The 18,098-nt window shown below is 50.0% G+C and overlaps 1 protein-coding gene across 3 annotated transcripts in view; it reads right to left on the bottom strand.

Annotated features, from left to right (window-relative positions):
- The window catches only part of SARNP (SAP domain containing ribonucleoprotein), a 32,112-nt gene that overhangs the window by 4,519 nt on the left and 9,495 nt on the right, over nucleotides 1–18,098 (bottom strand). The window lies entirely within an intron of this gene.

Here is an 18,098-nt window from a genome sequence, read left to right on the forward strand (position 1 = left end):
GGGGATGCACTGCACATGCCAGAGAAGAGCTCCTGCAGAGCACGTCAGATAACAAGGATGGCTCTGGCCCTTGAGCAGTGATCAATGAAGACACACAAAGGCAGCGTCCACCTACCAGCCTGTGTGCCTCAAATAAAAACACAGCCCCCTTCAAGCCTGCCCATCGTTACAGCACCGTATCGTCTTTGCTCTGAATTTCTTCATGCCCAAACGTGAGCATGATGGAGGACGGTGGAAGGAAAGGATAGACACTCGTCACAGGTACTGCAACAGGGCGCAAGTGGGCACGTGCAAAGGAAAATCCAGCCTCAGCAGCCAGAACCTCACCTTTGTCTGGATGTGGTCTAGGAAGGATTTGGGGGAAGCATTTACAGCGGTCGCAGGGACCTTCGTAGCGCCCTTGGGAAAGCGAGCGGCAGGAACCTGACGCCCACCCCCGTGGTAGAGGCTGTGCTGTGCCGCTTCTCTCGGAAACATTCCCATTTGGAGATGGAAGCCCAGCACTCACTCTATCTTCCTAAGTCTTATTTCATTTATTTCCAGCCCAAGCGAGCAAATTTCTACGGATGTTTCCCAGCACCTTCCAATCCCTGTTTCTCAAGGTCCTCCAAAAAACCTGGAGGCTTTTTACCTCCGCTGCCATCACTCACGCAGATGTCCTGATCGCCAGTAATAGCCAAACCCATCATTGCCCGTAAAAGCCTCAACACATCCATTTTCTGTAGATTTATTCCCACCTCTGGCTGTTTTGTGCCTTTTTCAGGCCATTTCTACAGTTAAGGCTGCCCAATTACTTTGCTGGGCTCCCACCAGTTGTCTCTCCCCTGTTATTAAGTACATCTCGGAGCTCTCACCCCCATAACCCCATCCACTACATCTTGTTAACCATGGGATTACGGCTTACAAGCAGACTCTTGCTCGCTGAAGGGTCCCCATCCGTGCCACCCTGATGCACGGCGTCCCACCGCCTTGGTGAACCAGAGGTACCAACACCATTGCTTGGGGTTTATAGCAAGGGGCAGCAGGCAGGAGAACAGGAGCACCATTTCCAAGAAAATGCATTTCAAGTCCCAGTGCTCCACCTGGATCAACTGGAATTAGCTGGCCAAGCAGAGGAATCAAGCTGGACACTTATCCATTTAAGCTCGAGGTCATAAACCACACCATCAGCAGCCAAATTTGACCAAGAGTGGCACTGGGCATCCTGTTAGCAAGCAGCAGGGTAACCTCGCCGTGTCAATACCTTACATAAATGAGGCCGCAGCGACCCGCTCAGCACTATTACTTCTGACACAGACGTGTGTTGTGGCAACAGGGCTGGCCAAGGTGTTTGAACTGAAAACTCTGAGGTTCTCACAAGCTCCAGCTCTGTAGGAAGCCGCCAGCAGCCATGTCCCAAACACATTTGATTCCCCCTGTGCGTTACAGCCCCTCACTGCAGGGACTGCCGCCGAACACCACGGCAAGTGCTGGCATCCCCGCCGAGCCTGCAGCTTAACCTTCCTTCCCAGAAATTCTCTGCGCAAGACTGTTTTGAAGATGGCTCTGTCATGAGGACATAGCCACCCTCACCCACCTGCTCTGTTCTGCTGGTCCTCCTTTCCGTGGTTTGATAGCGAAGCTATGAGCAAAGCTTAAATCACCCTCAGCACTCCCTGCCCTCCCCAGCCCCATGTCATGGAGGTGGATGGAGGAGGACAGAAGGTACACATCTGTCCTAGGCTTTTGTAGGGGAGCAGCCGAGAGCTCTCTCCCAATCCAGTACCCAATCCAGGTTAGGACGGCTCCAGCTTTCAGGAAGACGCAACATCCCAGAAAAGCAGCGAAACTTGAGGGTTGTGAACAAAGGACGCTGGGAGGGATTATCATCACGGGGACAGGGAAGGGAAGGGAAAGTTGCTCACTGGAGCAGCACGACATACATGCAAACTGCGGCCACACAAAGAAAATCCAACCTGCGCATTAGCAACAACATTAAACAAACAGGCTCTGGAAAACCACCACTGCTGTCTGCATGGTGTAAATCCCATGAGCAAAAGGATGGCCCCTAAGCCACTTTCAAGCAGAAAAGCGCTGTGTCTTTAATAAAAGGACATGGGAGACTCCCAGGGACTGCACCAAGCTGTAGGTTTTTATTTATTTTTTCGGTAAGCCACCCCCATGCCTCCCGCCCCCACCACTGCCCTGCAGGGAAAGCACATAACCGTCCTACTAAATCAACACGGTCCTAATGATCTCGCTCACTTGACCCCCTAGCACGACAGTGTCAGATGCAAACACGCGTACAATAAACTTCACTCCATCTTTAGCTTCTCGCTGACAGGTTTTGATTCATGGGGTGCTGAAACCCATCTGAGGAAAATTACCTCTATCAAAACGCTGCTATCTCTGCATCTATCAACCCCTGGTAGTGCCCCGGGGCCGTGCTCCAGCGTGCAAATGGGTGCACCAGCATCTGCAGGGAAAGCTGACCTTTCTGGCAGGATGTCAGATTTATTTTCTAACCTTACTATTTCTAGGCTTGTTCCCTTTGCACTCATGCCACGATAGTTATTTTGTAGTTTGTCTAAAAAAAAAAAAAAGAAAAAAAAAAGGGGGGGTGGAGGAAAGAAGAGGAAAAAAAGCTTTTAGGAAGGACTCCAAGCCCTGAAGCTAAAGTCTTTCCTGTGATCTGGTAACAAGGAAGCATTTACACAAGGGTATCGATATATTTGCACTGCGCTGTATGCAATCCCAAAGCTTTAATTTTGACCCCTAAATTTCATCTGTGGGACCACAGGGCGCTGGCACAGCTCCGTGTGGGGCTACTGCCAGTAACAGCATCCCACCACCATGGGAATCTGCCTCGGGATCTGCTTCCTCTCCACATGAGATCCGGGCTCCCTCCTCATCTGGAGTGCCCAGTCTAAACCCTACAGACTCCAGGCACCGAGGGACAGACTCTGCACCACCCCAAGCAGAATCAGGCCCCTCTGTCCCCACGGCTGATGTCCCCAAGCTGCTGCCTACCCTCTTCCATGCAGGGAACAAGGAAGCAAGGAAAGGGGGCTCACCCCTCCACACCCCAGCATTTCAACGAGCCCCGTGCAACATCCAGAGGAACATCGGGCTTCAAGCAATATTTTTTGTTTTCCTGAAGCAAGTGACACAAGTGGGGGAGCTCCCCGGTGTGCATGGGAAGAGGTCTCGAAGGGCAAGAGGGGCTGCACAGCTCCAGACTGGAAGAGTGCCTGTCAGCAGCAATTAAATCCAGGTTTAATGGCTTGTCCTCTGGCTCATACCGCTTATTCCCAAAAGAGAGAGGATCCATTTAAAAACTGGATCATTCCCTCTCTCCTGGGAGAAGGCAGAAGTGCTGCTGCTGGTGCTGGAAGAGTTAATGCCAAAAGGCATGAATTCATGGTTTCCATGGTGCACAGAGCTCTGGCACTCAGGGCTGCCCAGCCAACAGAGCAGATCCCAGCTCGGGGCAGGCAGAGCCCAGCCGGTTACCTTTGAACACCCCACAGGAGCTCCCTGCAAGGCAGATCTCAGCCCTTCGTTGGCAGCGAGCTTGCCACTCTCCTCTCCCACCTGAGCTCGGCAAGCTGCAAGGGGCAATTCCTACAGCAGTAGAATAAGAAGCCACGGCAGCAGCACTGTGGTGTGATGTTCTGGTTAACTTACCCACAGGACTCAAACTTTCATGGAGGGGAAAACCCCGCCACTGGCCTCGCTCTTAAAGGGCGGACAAAAATTGATCCCAGATCACCTAGAAGCATCTTAGTGCCTTTAGTGTTCAGGCCAAGAAGCAGGAGAGCCACCCTCAGCCCCCAGCGCCTACAACCTTGTAATAAATGACTCGTCATGAGCATCTCTGATCCCTGCACTGAGCAAGCTGCTGCAAAGGACAAGGCCAGCAAGGCCCCACCATCCATTCACACATCCCGCTCTGGGCTCACAGCACCCAGGTCTCAGACATGTAGATTAAACAGCAGTTGCTCCACATGTGTGCTATGAAATGAGACTTCAGGAGTAATGTCAGGCTCATCCCAAGCAGCTGGGTAGGGAGAAGGATGAAGAATCGACCTGGCTCTCCAGGCGCCCCTGCCACAGGTTCAGACCAGGGAAAAGGGACCAATGCATGGGAGATGCTCCACACGTTCAGCTGTCATCTGCAGCTATGCCGTTGTCAGATCACAGCTCACTGCCCCAGTTTGGCCAGGCTCATTGCGCAGTAACAGCCATGTAAAAGGTAAGGCAACAGCCTTCTTCAAAGGGGCAGCTCCCCAATGTGCAGGCTCGGTGCACCCACTCTGTATTTCAAAAGCCCTCGTCGCTGTGAAATCTCTGCCCCTGAGGCCAAGTTTCATGCTGCATGGGCAGAGTGCTTCTTTCTCTGCCGATTAAAGCATCCCCAGGAGGAAACTGCTCTGGATTGGCAGATGAAGCCTGGAGTATCCTCATCACAAATGCAGAGAGACAGACACAAGCCTCCATAATCGCATCCTCAGTGTTTTCATTCTTGGAGAATGGAAGGGTGTGTGCCCACATGGGTGTATAAAAACGGACCCTTCTGGTCACTCTCCTGTATCTCGCTGCAGCATGACGGATGGCAGGATGAAAAGCAGAGCCCCGAGGCTTTCAGGCGATGGTAGATTAATGATGACATGGCCTTGACCTCCAAAAGGTAAAGGTTATGAAACACTCAAGGGTAACTGGGCTTCCAATTTCATACCCGGAGGGTGAATGACAGCAACCGATGGTTTTATTCTCAGAAACACTCCAATCCTAGGACGCACAGCTGTCGCCCACCACCTTTTTGAAATTCATCTCAACGTATTTATTCCTCCTGTTTCTTTCCCCTCACAGGCTCTGAGTGCTGCTAAGTCCTTCTGGAGTCGATGTTCCCATACACCAGCAAGCATTCAGCAGGGGACGGGAAGCAAGCAGGAAGCCCAGGCTTTATACTGAAATATTCCACATGCGCCTTACACCCCTTCCCATTTCCATCCACAAAATTGCCTTTCACACAGGAGATCTTCGCCTCATAGCACAGAGCAGGGTGCAGGCACAAGGAGCAATGCTGCATTTTGCGCTCCACTCCTCCAAAAGCCCGACAAAATGCAGAGGTGATCTCCAGCTGCCCCTTTCAACCCAAGTCAGCACACCTCTTTCATCTCCAACAGCACTTCATGCTCCCAGCTCAGATTTGGAGCTGGTCGCAGAGGGACACACGCTGAGACTGAGCCAGCAGAGATAGCCGCAGCCTTTCTCCAAAGACCGCCAACATGAGGACTCCACTTAGATTAGATACATGCAGCAGGAATATACATTAAAGTTCCTATCACACTCCTTATACAAACAGTGTGTTAGAAGGACCCTCTATTCTGCTGCCATGGAGGAATGACTTCTAAACAGCACAGCTTATACAAAATTATGCCACGCAGGCAGATCCAAGGGCCTCAACGCATTTCAGAAACATCAAACACAGCTTTATCTCCACGGAAAAGAGACACCAGAGCCCCAGCGCCCAGGCTCAACTTGGGGATTCAGAGAAATGTCCCATTCGCTGACTCACAGCAAGACGGGGCAACATCCAACACATCTGGGTCACTGATGGCCTCACTCAAACACACCCCAGGCCAGCCTATGACCCTGGACAATCTGCACACTCCTTGCTGTCTCTTCTGGGACTAGATTACAGAATTAGTCCACAAAGTCACCTAAAGTTAGAGCAAAGCTTGATCTTCTGGCTTAATTCATCTGTTAAAAACCTGCTGTAAGTGCCTGGGACAAGTCTAGTGCAAGAACAGACCAAGTTGCAGGTCTCTGAAGATCTTTATTTACAAAAGGAGATGGGAAGCATCAAGAGCACGAGTTGTTTAAAACGCTGTGCCTGTTCTGGCTGTACACCAGAAAGGTCCTGATTTACTCATTCACACTAATGAAGCCTGAGCAACACAGGGTCACTGACTGGCTGCTTTCTCGGACTAACCTCAGCAACGTTTTTTTTTGTTTAGTTGGTTTTTTTACACAAGCTAAAGGAAACAGGCAACTGCAAGCTGGCTCCTCGTCCTTTCTTCTAACATATATCTTGGGAAACAGGTTGGGAAGGTAAAAACACCATCTGACTGCAGCGTTTCTCTGTGCACCGTGTTGGGCAGGAGCCACAGCAGCCAGCGGTTCTGAGGTTTCTCTGTGTCAAGACACCACGGTTTTCACAGTTAGAAGTTTATGCTCACCTCAAACGGGATCAGCAGGGGAGGAAGAGAAGAAAGTCACAGACATGTGCTAAGAGTACACCTGCAACTCTCCCAGCGCCGAGTTGAAAAGCATTCTTCGAGTTCGACGTCAAGGATGAAACAAACATGTCAGGAATGCTGCATGGCCAAGTGAAGGAGACGCATTTCAGGTGCACCACAAGGCAAAGGGCCTCAGAAGGGGCTTTTTATCTCTTTGCACCCGCCAAACAACATCTTAAATATCATATGGCATTTACAGAGGTTCTTCTCTCCTAAAGTTCACTGGCCTCAGCATGGGAAGGCTTTGAGGCGAGCCCCCGTCTTCGGCATAGACCCCAGGAGCATGTTTAAGAGCAATACACCTGGCTCTGGAATGGGAGGCCGGCAGAGTTAAAGCCACTTGGCAGAGCAAGAGAGTTTTCCCTCAAAGAGTCCAGCTGTTATTAAAAAGAGGCAATCGGGCGATGACTAAACATGATTTGAATTGCACATTAGCCCCAGATTTAAAAAAAAAAAAATCCATTCTATTCAAACCCAACAAGCGCAAAAACGGCAACACACCATGGCAACATTAACCCTTCCTCTGCAAGTGGCAGTGCAAATCCACACACCTCTGCAAGGCGGTGGGATACACCGAGCCCACCACGCTGCCGGGTCCAGCAGACCTCCCCGGCCAGCTGAGAAGTGCCTCGTAGTGTCTAAGTGCTGCTGCTTTACAAGCTAGATGAAGTCCCAGCAAAAGGAGGTGAAATTGCAGGGAGTTTGTAGAACAAGAAAACTTTTGAGTGCAAACATGCCTGCTGCAACTGCCAGGGTGGACAGCAAAGACGATCATCGGAGCCGTGCACGTTTATTCTCCTGGGGTTCCCAGGGAAAGCAGCTTAATTTTGACTCAAAGGCAGTTTTATCTCCAGACTCTGTACATGTATCCTGGGAAGCCAGGTGAGCACTCACCACTCCTAACCCCAAAGGTAAAAGATTTTTCAATAATAAGTGAAGCAGGTTTGGAGAGAGACCAAAGAGTTTCCTCCTGCTGTGTAGAAGCTCCCAAGGCACCTGTGGCCTTGCAATGACTTTGCACCCCATAGACTGACCACTGCACAGAAATGCCAGCGGCTCAAGAGGGCAGAGTTAGCGCCCCGTCAGTTTGAATATGACCAGGGAAAACTAAACTGGCCTGCAGGAGAAAACTGGCAGGGCAAAGCAGCACCTTCCAGTGCAATTTCACTGCCTAGAGTTTAATTCTAAGAGACTTCGTGCTAATCCATAAGCTACTTCAAGCACTAACCTCTAAGCAGAGAAGCCCAGCACTGGCCATAACACAGTCCTTCACCCACCATTTACACCCAGATTCTCTTTGAGAAGTACCAGAGCAAAGGCTAGATTATCAATTCTCTCCTAGACCCAATCCCTTTTCTCTGCCAAATAACTGTCCTGAGCTGAGGGCATGCCTGGACCCCACATGTTCCTGCACCAACAGCCCAGCCCTTCACCCAGGCAATGCCAGGGGACGGTCCATGTTTGACTTCTAGGCTGGACACTTGGTTTCCCAGCCTCACGCCATAGACCATCCTCCTCGTGTGCAGCAGCAGCAGGGATGAGCAACACAGCCCCACCTTCCAGTGGAAAGCCAAAGACAAAATCCTGTGGAGGGAGGACCCGGTGTAGAGGGTCATTTGATTAGATTTTGGACAGGGAACCAAACTCAAGAAGTTAGCTGCCCTATCCCAGCAAACAGAAACTGCACTACAGAAAGAGCTGGCATCCAAGAGCATCCAGGGCTGTCTCCAACCAGCAAGGTACCATGGAAAAACCAAACAACAGATGTCTGAGCAGCAGACGGAGAGAGGAAACACGCAGGCTGACAGCCTTCATCCACACACAGCCCAGCACCTCTAGTCAGGATCTGTGTGGATGCTCATCACTTCCACACATAAAAGTCTTCAGACCTCTTTCAACCAGAAGAGATAAAAGGCAATGGGTAAAACACTCAGAAAATACTTTATGTTTGATCTTTTATGGTCACTTCATTTGGTTTCTCCAATATCACCAAAAGCTTGAGATCCTAGCAGAGCTTGAAGGGAAATCTAGCAAAAGAGCTACTGCTCTGCAAATATTTGACTAACTAAACCCTAATAATTCTTAAACCTGTGCATTTATTCCTCCAGGATGGCAGCTCACGTGTCAGCAAGCCTCCGCTGGCCAGCTGCGTGCCAGAGCGGGAACAGTCCCACCTACAGGGACTCCTCCTCTCCCGGCCATATCTCCAGTACAAACAACCTCTCACTTGCTTTTATGCCTTTTAAATAATAAGAATGGCCAGAGCATGGGGAAAAGTATATTAGCCACTAAATTACCCACGGAATTAAGCTGTTCCATCCCAAATGTTGCTATTATAAGACCAGGTTTTTAAAGATGCTTCTTTCGGCCCTGCAGGATGAGCCCAATCGCCTAATGGTCCAACCTACAAAAGCACATTACACATCTGCAGTTAAAACATCAGAAAACCTAAATCCACATGTTCTGACAAAGCCAGGCCTGGGACACACCCAGCCATGCACCAGCAGCATCTCCACGGGGCACCCACTCACAGATGCTTCGGTAGAAAAGGTATTCAAGATGGTCCTGGATCTACATTCAAGAGTCTCTAAGCCCCCATGAGTTCAGAGTTCCCCAACCCTGCACCCATCCGTGCCCTAAAGGACCTTCCAGAAAGTGCAGAGCTGGGGAAGATCAGCTCTGCTATCCGATAACTGAATTGGAGAGGGTTTTCTGAAAAAGTGAGGCCTTCCAGTGCCTAATTAGTAAGACTAGGAAAATTTTTAGGGGCTAAGACCATGGATCACTTGCCTTTACAGAGATTTTACTAATGCTCCTTCAAAGCTGTCAGCACCGCATGCATGGCCATGAAGAGGAAGCTCAAAGTTCCCCTCAAAAGCCACAGACTTGGTGCAACATCACCACAGAGCCCAGTGCTGCCAGGGGATGTGAAACCATCAAGTCTTCCAAGAACAGAAAGAGCTGCTTAAGTTATCTTAATTAAAAGTATTAAATAGAAAGGAGGTGATCCTCAGCAGAGCTGCACACAGTTTGATTCACCCACACATTCCTCGCAGTCCCCCTCCACATGTGCATGGCACACGCACCCCTCCGTGCATTTCACAGGGGGGGTTTTGGGGGGCTGTTTTCACTTTTGTCCTCTGCAGTGAAGAGGGGTTAAGGAGAAACCTGACTTTGTTTCTCTGGTTGAGACTCGAATAGGCTCTGGAAGGCAGGGAGCGAGAGAGCCGGGTCTGCCATTCTTCCCCTGCCGCTCCTCCAAATTCCTGCAGCCAAATGGTTCAAGAGCCCCTGAATGGGACATAATGACATCATTGATTGAATCATAATAGAGGGGGAAAGGGGGGGTGGGGAAAAGATGTATTTGTGTTACAGACAAAAGCGAAGTTCTGTTTCACAGCGGGGACCAATGAAGAACCAGATGACTGGGCAGAGGGAGGTCAGAGAGTCCCCCCCAGCATTGTCCCCCCGGGAACGAGCCCTTCGCCACTCCCCGAAGGTTTGTCCAGGACGCGGAGCCCTTTCAGGCAGCGCCGGGATCAATGCGCGAGCAGGAGTCCCCCTGACCCCGCGCAGCGCTCTCGTCATTTATTTTTAAAATGACATCGTGGGTGTGTGTAAGTGCGTGTAAAGGGTTGGGGCGGAGGGGGAAGCGCTTCCGAAGGAATAATGGTAAACACCAAATAGCTTCAGGAGCTGGAGCCGGCAGCAGACAGGAGCGACAGCGTAGCACTAAGCCACACAGTCACTTCTAGTTTGTTTGTTTCACAACAGCTTTCTTCCTTTGTGATAGGACTGTGGTGAAAATGTAACCGCAGTTTTGGGACCCGGTTAGCTGAGCCATGATGGTGCTGCCCTGCCAGGCGCCCTGCAGCCCAGCAGAAGACCCTCCGGCCCTTTTGGAGGGCAGCTGGATGCCAAGTTGACATTTCTATTGGAAACAAAGTTATGGGTTTCTTCAGCTGCTGTTTTTTCATCCCGCCTAGGCAAAGGCTAGAGAAAACATCCCGTGATACCCAGTAAGCACTGAAAAGACAACGAAAGCCACAGTCTTATCAGCTGTAGAAGGTCATAAGATGTTCTCATGTGCTCAACCACAGGAGTTTCCAGTACAGAGAAGAACAGTGACACAGCATACGGATCCCACCACCAACCCTTGAGATGACTCCGTGCGTAGCAGAGCCAAGGGCAGGCTCTGGGTACCTTACCCCATCCTAGGGTGGGCACACAGGCTCCAGCCCCCAGAGGGGCTGGCTCTGCACAGCACCTCCCTCTACTCTTTCCTACAGCCCAAAACCTTCATGACAAGCTCATTCACACCCCAAATTCCCATGGCACCAAAACCACAGTCACTTAAACGCTGACCATAGTAAAGGGTAGCTCCACCTTTGCCTGATCTGGAGCTTATTCATTGGGAAGTGAAAACCAAGGCCTTGCAAAGCCCCTGGTAAAGTGCAAAGTCAGAAGGTCCAGAACTGACAATTCAGGAAAGCCCTGACAGGTAAGGAACAAAAATCCCCAGCAGAGCACATGCAAAAGGGTCAGGAGAATCTGCCTGGAAGGGGGTTCACAAAAGGCTCTGGGGAGATCAGGAAGAGCCTGGTCGTGGTGACGCCTGCTCACAGATAAGGCAGCCAGAAAGCAGCCAGTGTGATGGGAAAAAATAACACAATCAAGAAACACACAGGGCAGCTCTGCAACCCCAGCACTTGCCACAGCACCTTACTCGCTGCCATCACACAAGACTCACACCACTGCCTGGGCTGTCTGAGAAGGGGAGGAAGCTGGTGGCAAGATTTACAAGAGCGTGGGTAGCTGAGGCAGCAGGAGAGAGGGAAATTATTTTGGATATGCTGGAGAGGAAATGCCAGAGGGGAGGAAATAACAGCAGCTGAGAGCACAGGTGACCAAGGGTCACAGCACAGGCACTGCGGAAGGGATGCTTCAAGACGCCTTCCAGCGCCTCAGGCACAGCAACTTACCCGCTGCACAGCTGAACTTGAACCCTTCCGGCACAACTGAGTTTTAGGGGAGCAGCAGAAAAGCATCAGCATCCCCACCAAGGCAACAGGATGGGCTTCCCGGGAGCACTACACTTGTGTTCCTGTGCAGTTATACGCCTGCAGGCACACGGTCAACCTGAAACCATGGAATTATGCTCCCACCTGAAAAGCGTAACCTGTAGTTTGCGACAACACACCTAAGGCTCCTCATACCTCGTGCAGCACGACTGAGCTTTGCGTCTCATTAACTTCACTACTTCCTATTAGTGTGACTCATTCACAGGAGCAGAGTGTACAACATTTAGAAGAGCAATGAGCGTTATGCCACTAAAATAGCAGAGAGACTGAGGAGGCAGGAAACTTGAGTTTATTTCAAGCTTTTAAGATCTGCCTAGTCCAGAAAGGGCGACAACCCCTTGAAAGGCATCTCAATCCAATACTTGCATTTCAAATTCATCTTTACTCTCTTGCACAGGAATCAATCTGCAAAGAGCCAGGCTCGCAGCAACCTGCAATATGTGACCATTGAACACACTGATGTAGAGGCTGGCTTTTCCTCCCGACACAGTGATTGCAGCTGTTCAGGTCCACGGGCACACATCACCTCCAGCTCCTTAGCGCTTCAGTGAGGTTTCTACTAGATACCATTTCCCTGCATACCAGTCTAGAGTTATTCGCAAGAGAAGAGGCTGGTTAGACAAAACTTGTTATTTGCCTTCTAGGAAACAGAAGACCTTAATTTCCTTGCACAATCCCATCACATGCCAGCTGGATCACCAGGGATTGGGGCTGGAAACCACAAATCCATCCCTCTTCCCAGAGGAGACTGTTGCATTGCCCTTGGCCAGAGTGCATCAGGCCAGTGAAGACCACCAACGTGCCCCTCGTGGGGAGACTGTTGCTTTGTCTTAAACAAAAAAGGGAAAAAGATTGAGGTCTGTTAAACCTTTACATTTGTCTTGTAACCTCAGGTCTTATTTTCCCCTGGGTTGCAGCCCTACAAAGATCTGGGCTTATCTTCAAGCACACCAGTAAGCCACATGCTGGCACATAGGCTCTGTCGAGCCTTCCCTTCCCATGCCTACGTCTCCAACAGCGGCTGCTCTGCGCTGCACCTCGCAGCCCAGGTCAGAGCCAGGGCCGGCCTGCAGCATGCCACGCAGCCTGTGTTCGACAGCATCTGACAGCCTTTGTCCAGAGGCACTCTGGTGCTGAGCTTCACCACGTCCAGGACAGGGACGGGGAGGGCTCTCTGGGCGCAGGAGTGTTAAAAACAAGAGTACAACCCCCTCACCATTACAAAAGGGTGAACATAAACATCTCGCCCGCCCTGCCCTTCACCCAGGGATGCTGCCTGCGCTGGCGATTCGGTCGACACAAACCCCTTCCCCAAGCAACCCGGGAGGGGGCAGGGGCGGCAGAGGCCTCGCTTACAGCACCCTTGTGTTAAAACGTCCATGACTGCCAGCACTATTCTTCACCTTGTCACTTCCCATTATCTTAAACCAACAGGCCTGCATTCAGCAGCTCAACTTGGAAAATAGTGACGTCACTTCGTAGGGGCTGGGGGAAGGAGAGGCAGCGAGGGGACAGGCAGCACACACCGATAGTTACTGCGGCATGCAGCTAAAGCACACAGAGAACTGAACACCGACCTGTGCGGGGCTCCTGTCCAGCAGAGACAAAATAAGTTCTTCGAGGATTAGTGCTCAGCTTCTATAAATCCCTACAGGGGCCAGCTGGAAACTCTCCAGCATTTACCTGCAAAAGCATTAAGGCTGGAGTGCCCCAAACCCGCTCTTTCTCTCCTCAAGACTGACGTTTACCTTTTGGCTGAGGTTTACCTTTCAATACAAACACCATTACCTATCTGCAGTCAGACCTGCTCAGCAACAGCTAAGGCAAAAAAAGGCACGGAACAGCTCAGCCTCCTTCGAGTCATCTGCTGCTGAGCTTTCCACAAGCACTCCCATAGTTAGCATGGGCTAACGGCTTTCTGGACTCACAGAATCACATCTCACCAGCTTCCACACTCCTTGCTAATTGCATTATTTTGTATCTGGATCTTCCAACTTTGTTTCTGCACACCCATGCAATTCTAGCTGCATTCTTCTATCTGACCTAGTTTCTACTTTCTGCAGGACTACTGGAAAGTTTCTGTAACAAGTGAAAACACAAGGGTTGTTTTAGAGGGCTTTGCTTTCATTTTAGTCTTTAAACCAGGACTATTTTTTAATCTTCTCCCTCTGTAAAGCCAGCTGCCTTAGTTACCACTAGTCCAACTCAGAGGGAGACGGAAAATCCTTTAAAAATTACCTAAAGCAGCTTTTTAAAAATACCTACAAATATTAAGATTTAAAAGTACAATGTCATGGGCATTTTGAGGCACTGGGAAAGAAGTCCCAAGTGTGGCACCAGGACTCTGCCCACAGAAGCACTCATTCATCGTGCGGTCTATCACGACATCCCCTTCACATCTGGCACACCACCCTGCCCGTTCCATGTGTCACTGTGATGCTGCTCCAAGGGAGAAAAACTTCTTTTACGTGGCTGATTTAAGAAGTGGCAAGTGCTCCATAAACCCATTCAAAAAGCGGAGCTCATGCAGTGGTCCTGAAGAGGAACAATGTGCACACAACACACAGATGAGCCATCAACTTCTCGGGACAAATACAACCCCACTACGAATTTACAGCGTGGTGAAGACACTTTCCAGGGCCATCTTATATATATTCTAATCACAGTGCACTACGGAAGGTAAAAGAGAAGGTGAGAGAGAAAGAGGAATTAAGATGAAGCACACAGAAAGAGAAGGGGCTGGGTTATAACCCAGAGGAGGCAGCTTTCCTCCACTCTGCCACAGCAGAGACTGGGTAGAAAGCAGAGAGGACAGCAACAGAAAGACACAAAGCCTGACAACAAGCAGAAAAAGTGAAGTTTGGAAAGAAAATAATATTCAGGGGCACGTGCCCTTTCAAACAATACAGGAGGTATCTCTTCAAACTGACAGCAAAAGGCATTTCTTGACGACAAGCTGGCCACATAAGCCAATCACTTCTCAAAAATGCAGGCATATGCCACCACACATGACATGTCCGTCCCTGGTGCTCGCTAGAAACAATCCTTGTCCACGAATCCTTTTTCCTTTCCTCTGCCAACATCTCCCCCCGCCACCACCCTTTGCTTCCTTGGTGGTTAATAGCTTCTCATCCGGGGCTGGCGGGGGGTGTTTGGAAAGATTGCAGGCAGAAAAATTATCCAGGAAAAGGATTCCTCCTCAGCACGTTATTATAAGCTTGCTGGAAGCCAAACAATTAAGCCAATTGTTTTCTCTCTCTCATTTAGCTATTTTGTATACACACAGACTTTCTGCTGGTCCACTGACCCCTGCTCTCCTCCAACACCACACGAACGTCATGCAGTCAGCCTGCCAGCTCTGGCCAGCTGATCTCAGGCAAGCGCAGCTCTTGTCTGCTCCATGTAAAACACATTCTCATTAAATGGAATTAAACCAGCATTAATCTAGAATCATGACGGGTGGCCATATTAAAACATTAACTCTTCCTAGCCAGGAGAGTCAGCACCTTTTGATCAAGGGGATACTTTAGCATACTGTGCTGCTACTGCTGCTCAGGATCCAACCCGGGACGCCTGCAGGGCTCTCGACATGTCTTATGGTTACAATGGTCCAGCTGTAAAATGGAAGACTTGCAACCAGGCAAAGAAAAATGAAGTTATTCAAGGTGACACACGGCTCAGGAGCCGCACTCCTCGCTCTGCCTCACTACAGACAGGTCACCGCACCTCTCAACAGACACATAAACTTCCCCCTGCTCTGAGAAATCACCAAGCTGGTGATGGGACAAGTCTCCCATGAAGAAGGATGAGAACGCTAGGCACGCATATGGAGATTTGCGGCAAAAATCCTTTGTTTCACCCCCAGCTCATGGAAACACGCTGGGGAGAAGAGGGCTCCAAGTAGGGACTCCTGACTCGGAGCGACCTCGGAGCAGAGTCACTTCACCTCTCTGCTCCCAACCTCTGAACGGCCGAGGGTTAATCAGCTAATCGTTTGTAAGGCAGTTTGAGACCTCCACGTTTAAGAGGAGATATAAAAGCCAATTATTTTAGTCATCTGTTCAGATTGGGAAAGGTATTTGATAATGTAATACAAAGGTGGCAAACAGAGCTTTTATGTTATCCCAAGGGCTCTTGCTGTCCATTTGGTGCCAACACTTTCTCAGCAGGAGACTTACAAGGCTATTTTATACATAAAGAGCAAACCACCCCCTTGGAGAAAAGCTTCTGAATCACAGCCACGACGCAGGCAGCTCCCTCTGCAGCATCAAACCCTGCATATAAAACATGCAGCTAAACATCCTCCCCTGGGGAGACGAGAGTTTGAGTGTTACAGGGAGCAGCTGCTATAGAGAGGGAACATTTACAAGTGTGGGGGGTTAAGTACAACTAACAGGAGTCAAGGGATGGTAGCTTTAGGTCAGCGAACATGTGCTTTAACAGGAGGCCTCGGAGGGGAGAGTCAGTGCTACAGGGAGATAAACGCTTGCTTGATTTATTTTAAAAATTAATTTGATGGCCCCGTACTGCCTTGAGACAAATAAGCACCTGCCTCTTCTGCTCCAGCACCACCAACCTTTCTGTTCGCCTGCTCTCCTCCCAGCGACCAGGGTCTCGCTTTCCCTTTAGGCAGAGAGGAAGATTTTAAACTTGAAAGATTTCTACCCCAGAGGGCTAACAGAGGGGGAAGGGGGGTTCAAAGCTACAGATGAGTTCACAGCCACTAACGTAGCTCTGCATTTGCTCCCTGGCTCACAGCAGGTCTGAAATCCCCCTTAGCTACGATTCTTCCCCCCACATCCCTACCCCTCCCCAAACCAATTTGAATAGGAAATGAAGTGTGGCTCCGTGGAGACAATGGTTTATTGTAAAGTTTTTGCTGCGACGCACGGTATAAAAACCTGCCAAGACACATGTAAACATTCGCAACTGCCAGGCTCCTCCATAATGAAAAGCTATAAAGAACACCCAGGTGGGAAGCACAATACTACCAGCTAATTAAAGTAACCAATAATATTCCTCCCAGGAATGCAAGAGAGTGTTCCGCTCAGTGGGAGAAGCCACTTCTAAGCCCATGAACTCGGCTTCCTGGTGGAGCAAACAAAAAAAGAGACACGGCGCAGCGAGGCAAGCCCTGCCGCTGGACACCGCTCTGCAGAGTGTGCGGCCAGAGCTCGCAGGGGACACAAAGCCCAGTGTCGGGCAATCTGGAGGCGAGAGCCAGCCCTGCCACCGACTCCTGACCTTGGGCAAGTCATTTTCCCCACTGGTAGGTCTCCATCTGTACAACAGGGAGCAGTTCATTAGTATACAGCAAGCTGCATTTGCTGGTGAACGGCTTGGGGAGCTCAGGCCTCGCACTTTGGTGGTTTCAGGTTTTTGCCACGTACAGGCACCACGGCACAACCCAGGAAGCCCACTCCTTCCATAAGCCCTGGCTTTATTAAGCTGCAGCCACACAATCCTACCCAGGGAAGGCCACGGCCATAAACACTGACAAGGCATATATTCCTCCTGAAAAATGGGAGCTCCTAGTGACAGGGTTAATGATGTTTGAGCAGCCTCTCACCCTGAGCTCCACATATCCCAGCTTTAATGCACTGGCCTCCTTCCCCCACCCCCAAAGGGACAAGAGAGGGAAGGGGGGGGAACAGCGACCTCCAATGCCAGATATTTTCTACATCAGTGAATTCCCAGGGCCAGTGGAATAAAGCAGAACACTCGTACATGGAGAAACAGGCAGCAAAAAAGGTCAAATCCATCCCCCCCGAGGAGGAGAGGGGCTTGTTTCACAGGGATGGAGAGAAGATGAAGCTCCCCTGGCTCTCACTCTTTTCCACATCGAGAAGAGAGGTCTCCATGCCAACATTATCCAGCTGTTACAGCTGGACAATTCTCTTTCACTCGCCACTATTTCTGAACAGTGCTGCAGCACGAGGTTCGTTACAGCCCAGAAGAGGAAAAGGCTATTTTTGTTTGGGAAGTGCACAGGATGTTGTATTAATCTCAGAGTATATATTTATCCTTTCTTCTGTTTTCCCCAAACATGCTAAATTCCATCTTCTCCCCCATTTGCTACAGAACACATTTAGGCAAGGGGTTGTCACACCGGTAAGCACACCATTCTCCAGCACACTTTTACCTCCAGGCCCCCCCAGCATATTCAGCACCCTTCAGCACAGCCCACCCCTACAGCTGGAAACAAGAGCATGGCTCCATCTCCTGCCCCACCGACAGAACCCCGCAGTCAGCTCCAGCATGCAAAGGCAGAGCTAAATCAGTTGCTAGGTATGAGGACCAGAAAAGGGGTTATGCTCAGAAGCTTGTGTATATTTCTCCCGTGGAAAAAATAAATAGCTTTAGGACCAAATCCATCCCCCTACAAAGCTCATCTCATTTGTACTTCAAAGAGTTATTTCCTACCAGGGAGCTCTGGACGCCTTCTCTTCAGAGAGCTCATTACCTTGGTCTTTACAGACTTGGCTCCTACCCCAATCAGAAATGTGCACTTACACAGCGCGAGTCAAATGCCTGAAAACAAACCAATTACACAGCCTGCTAAACGGTGTCTCTGCCCATGTTAAAATTTGGATGAACAATCTTAAAATGCAACACCTCCATTCAGCAGTTGTAACTCTCTCAAAACCATATCAAGAGTCACACACACAAAAACAAACAGAAGGAAAGATGAAGGAAACAGTGTTGACAAGACTCCCCTGGGGTCCGGGGCCCA

The sequence above is a fragment of the Buteo buteo genome, chromosome 17 (assembly GCF_964188355.1).
Source record: "Buteo buteo chromosome 17, bButBut1.hap1.1, whole genome shotgun sequence".
Taxonomy (NCBI): Eukaryota; Metazoa; Chordata; class Aves; order Accipitriformes; family Accipitridae; genus Buteo; species Buteo buteo.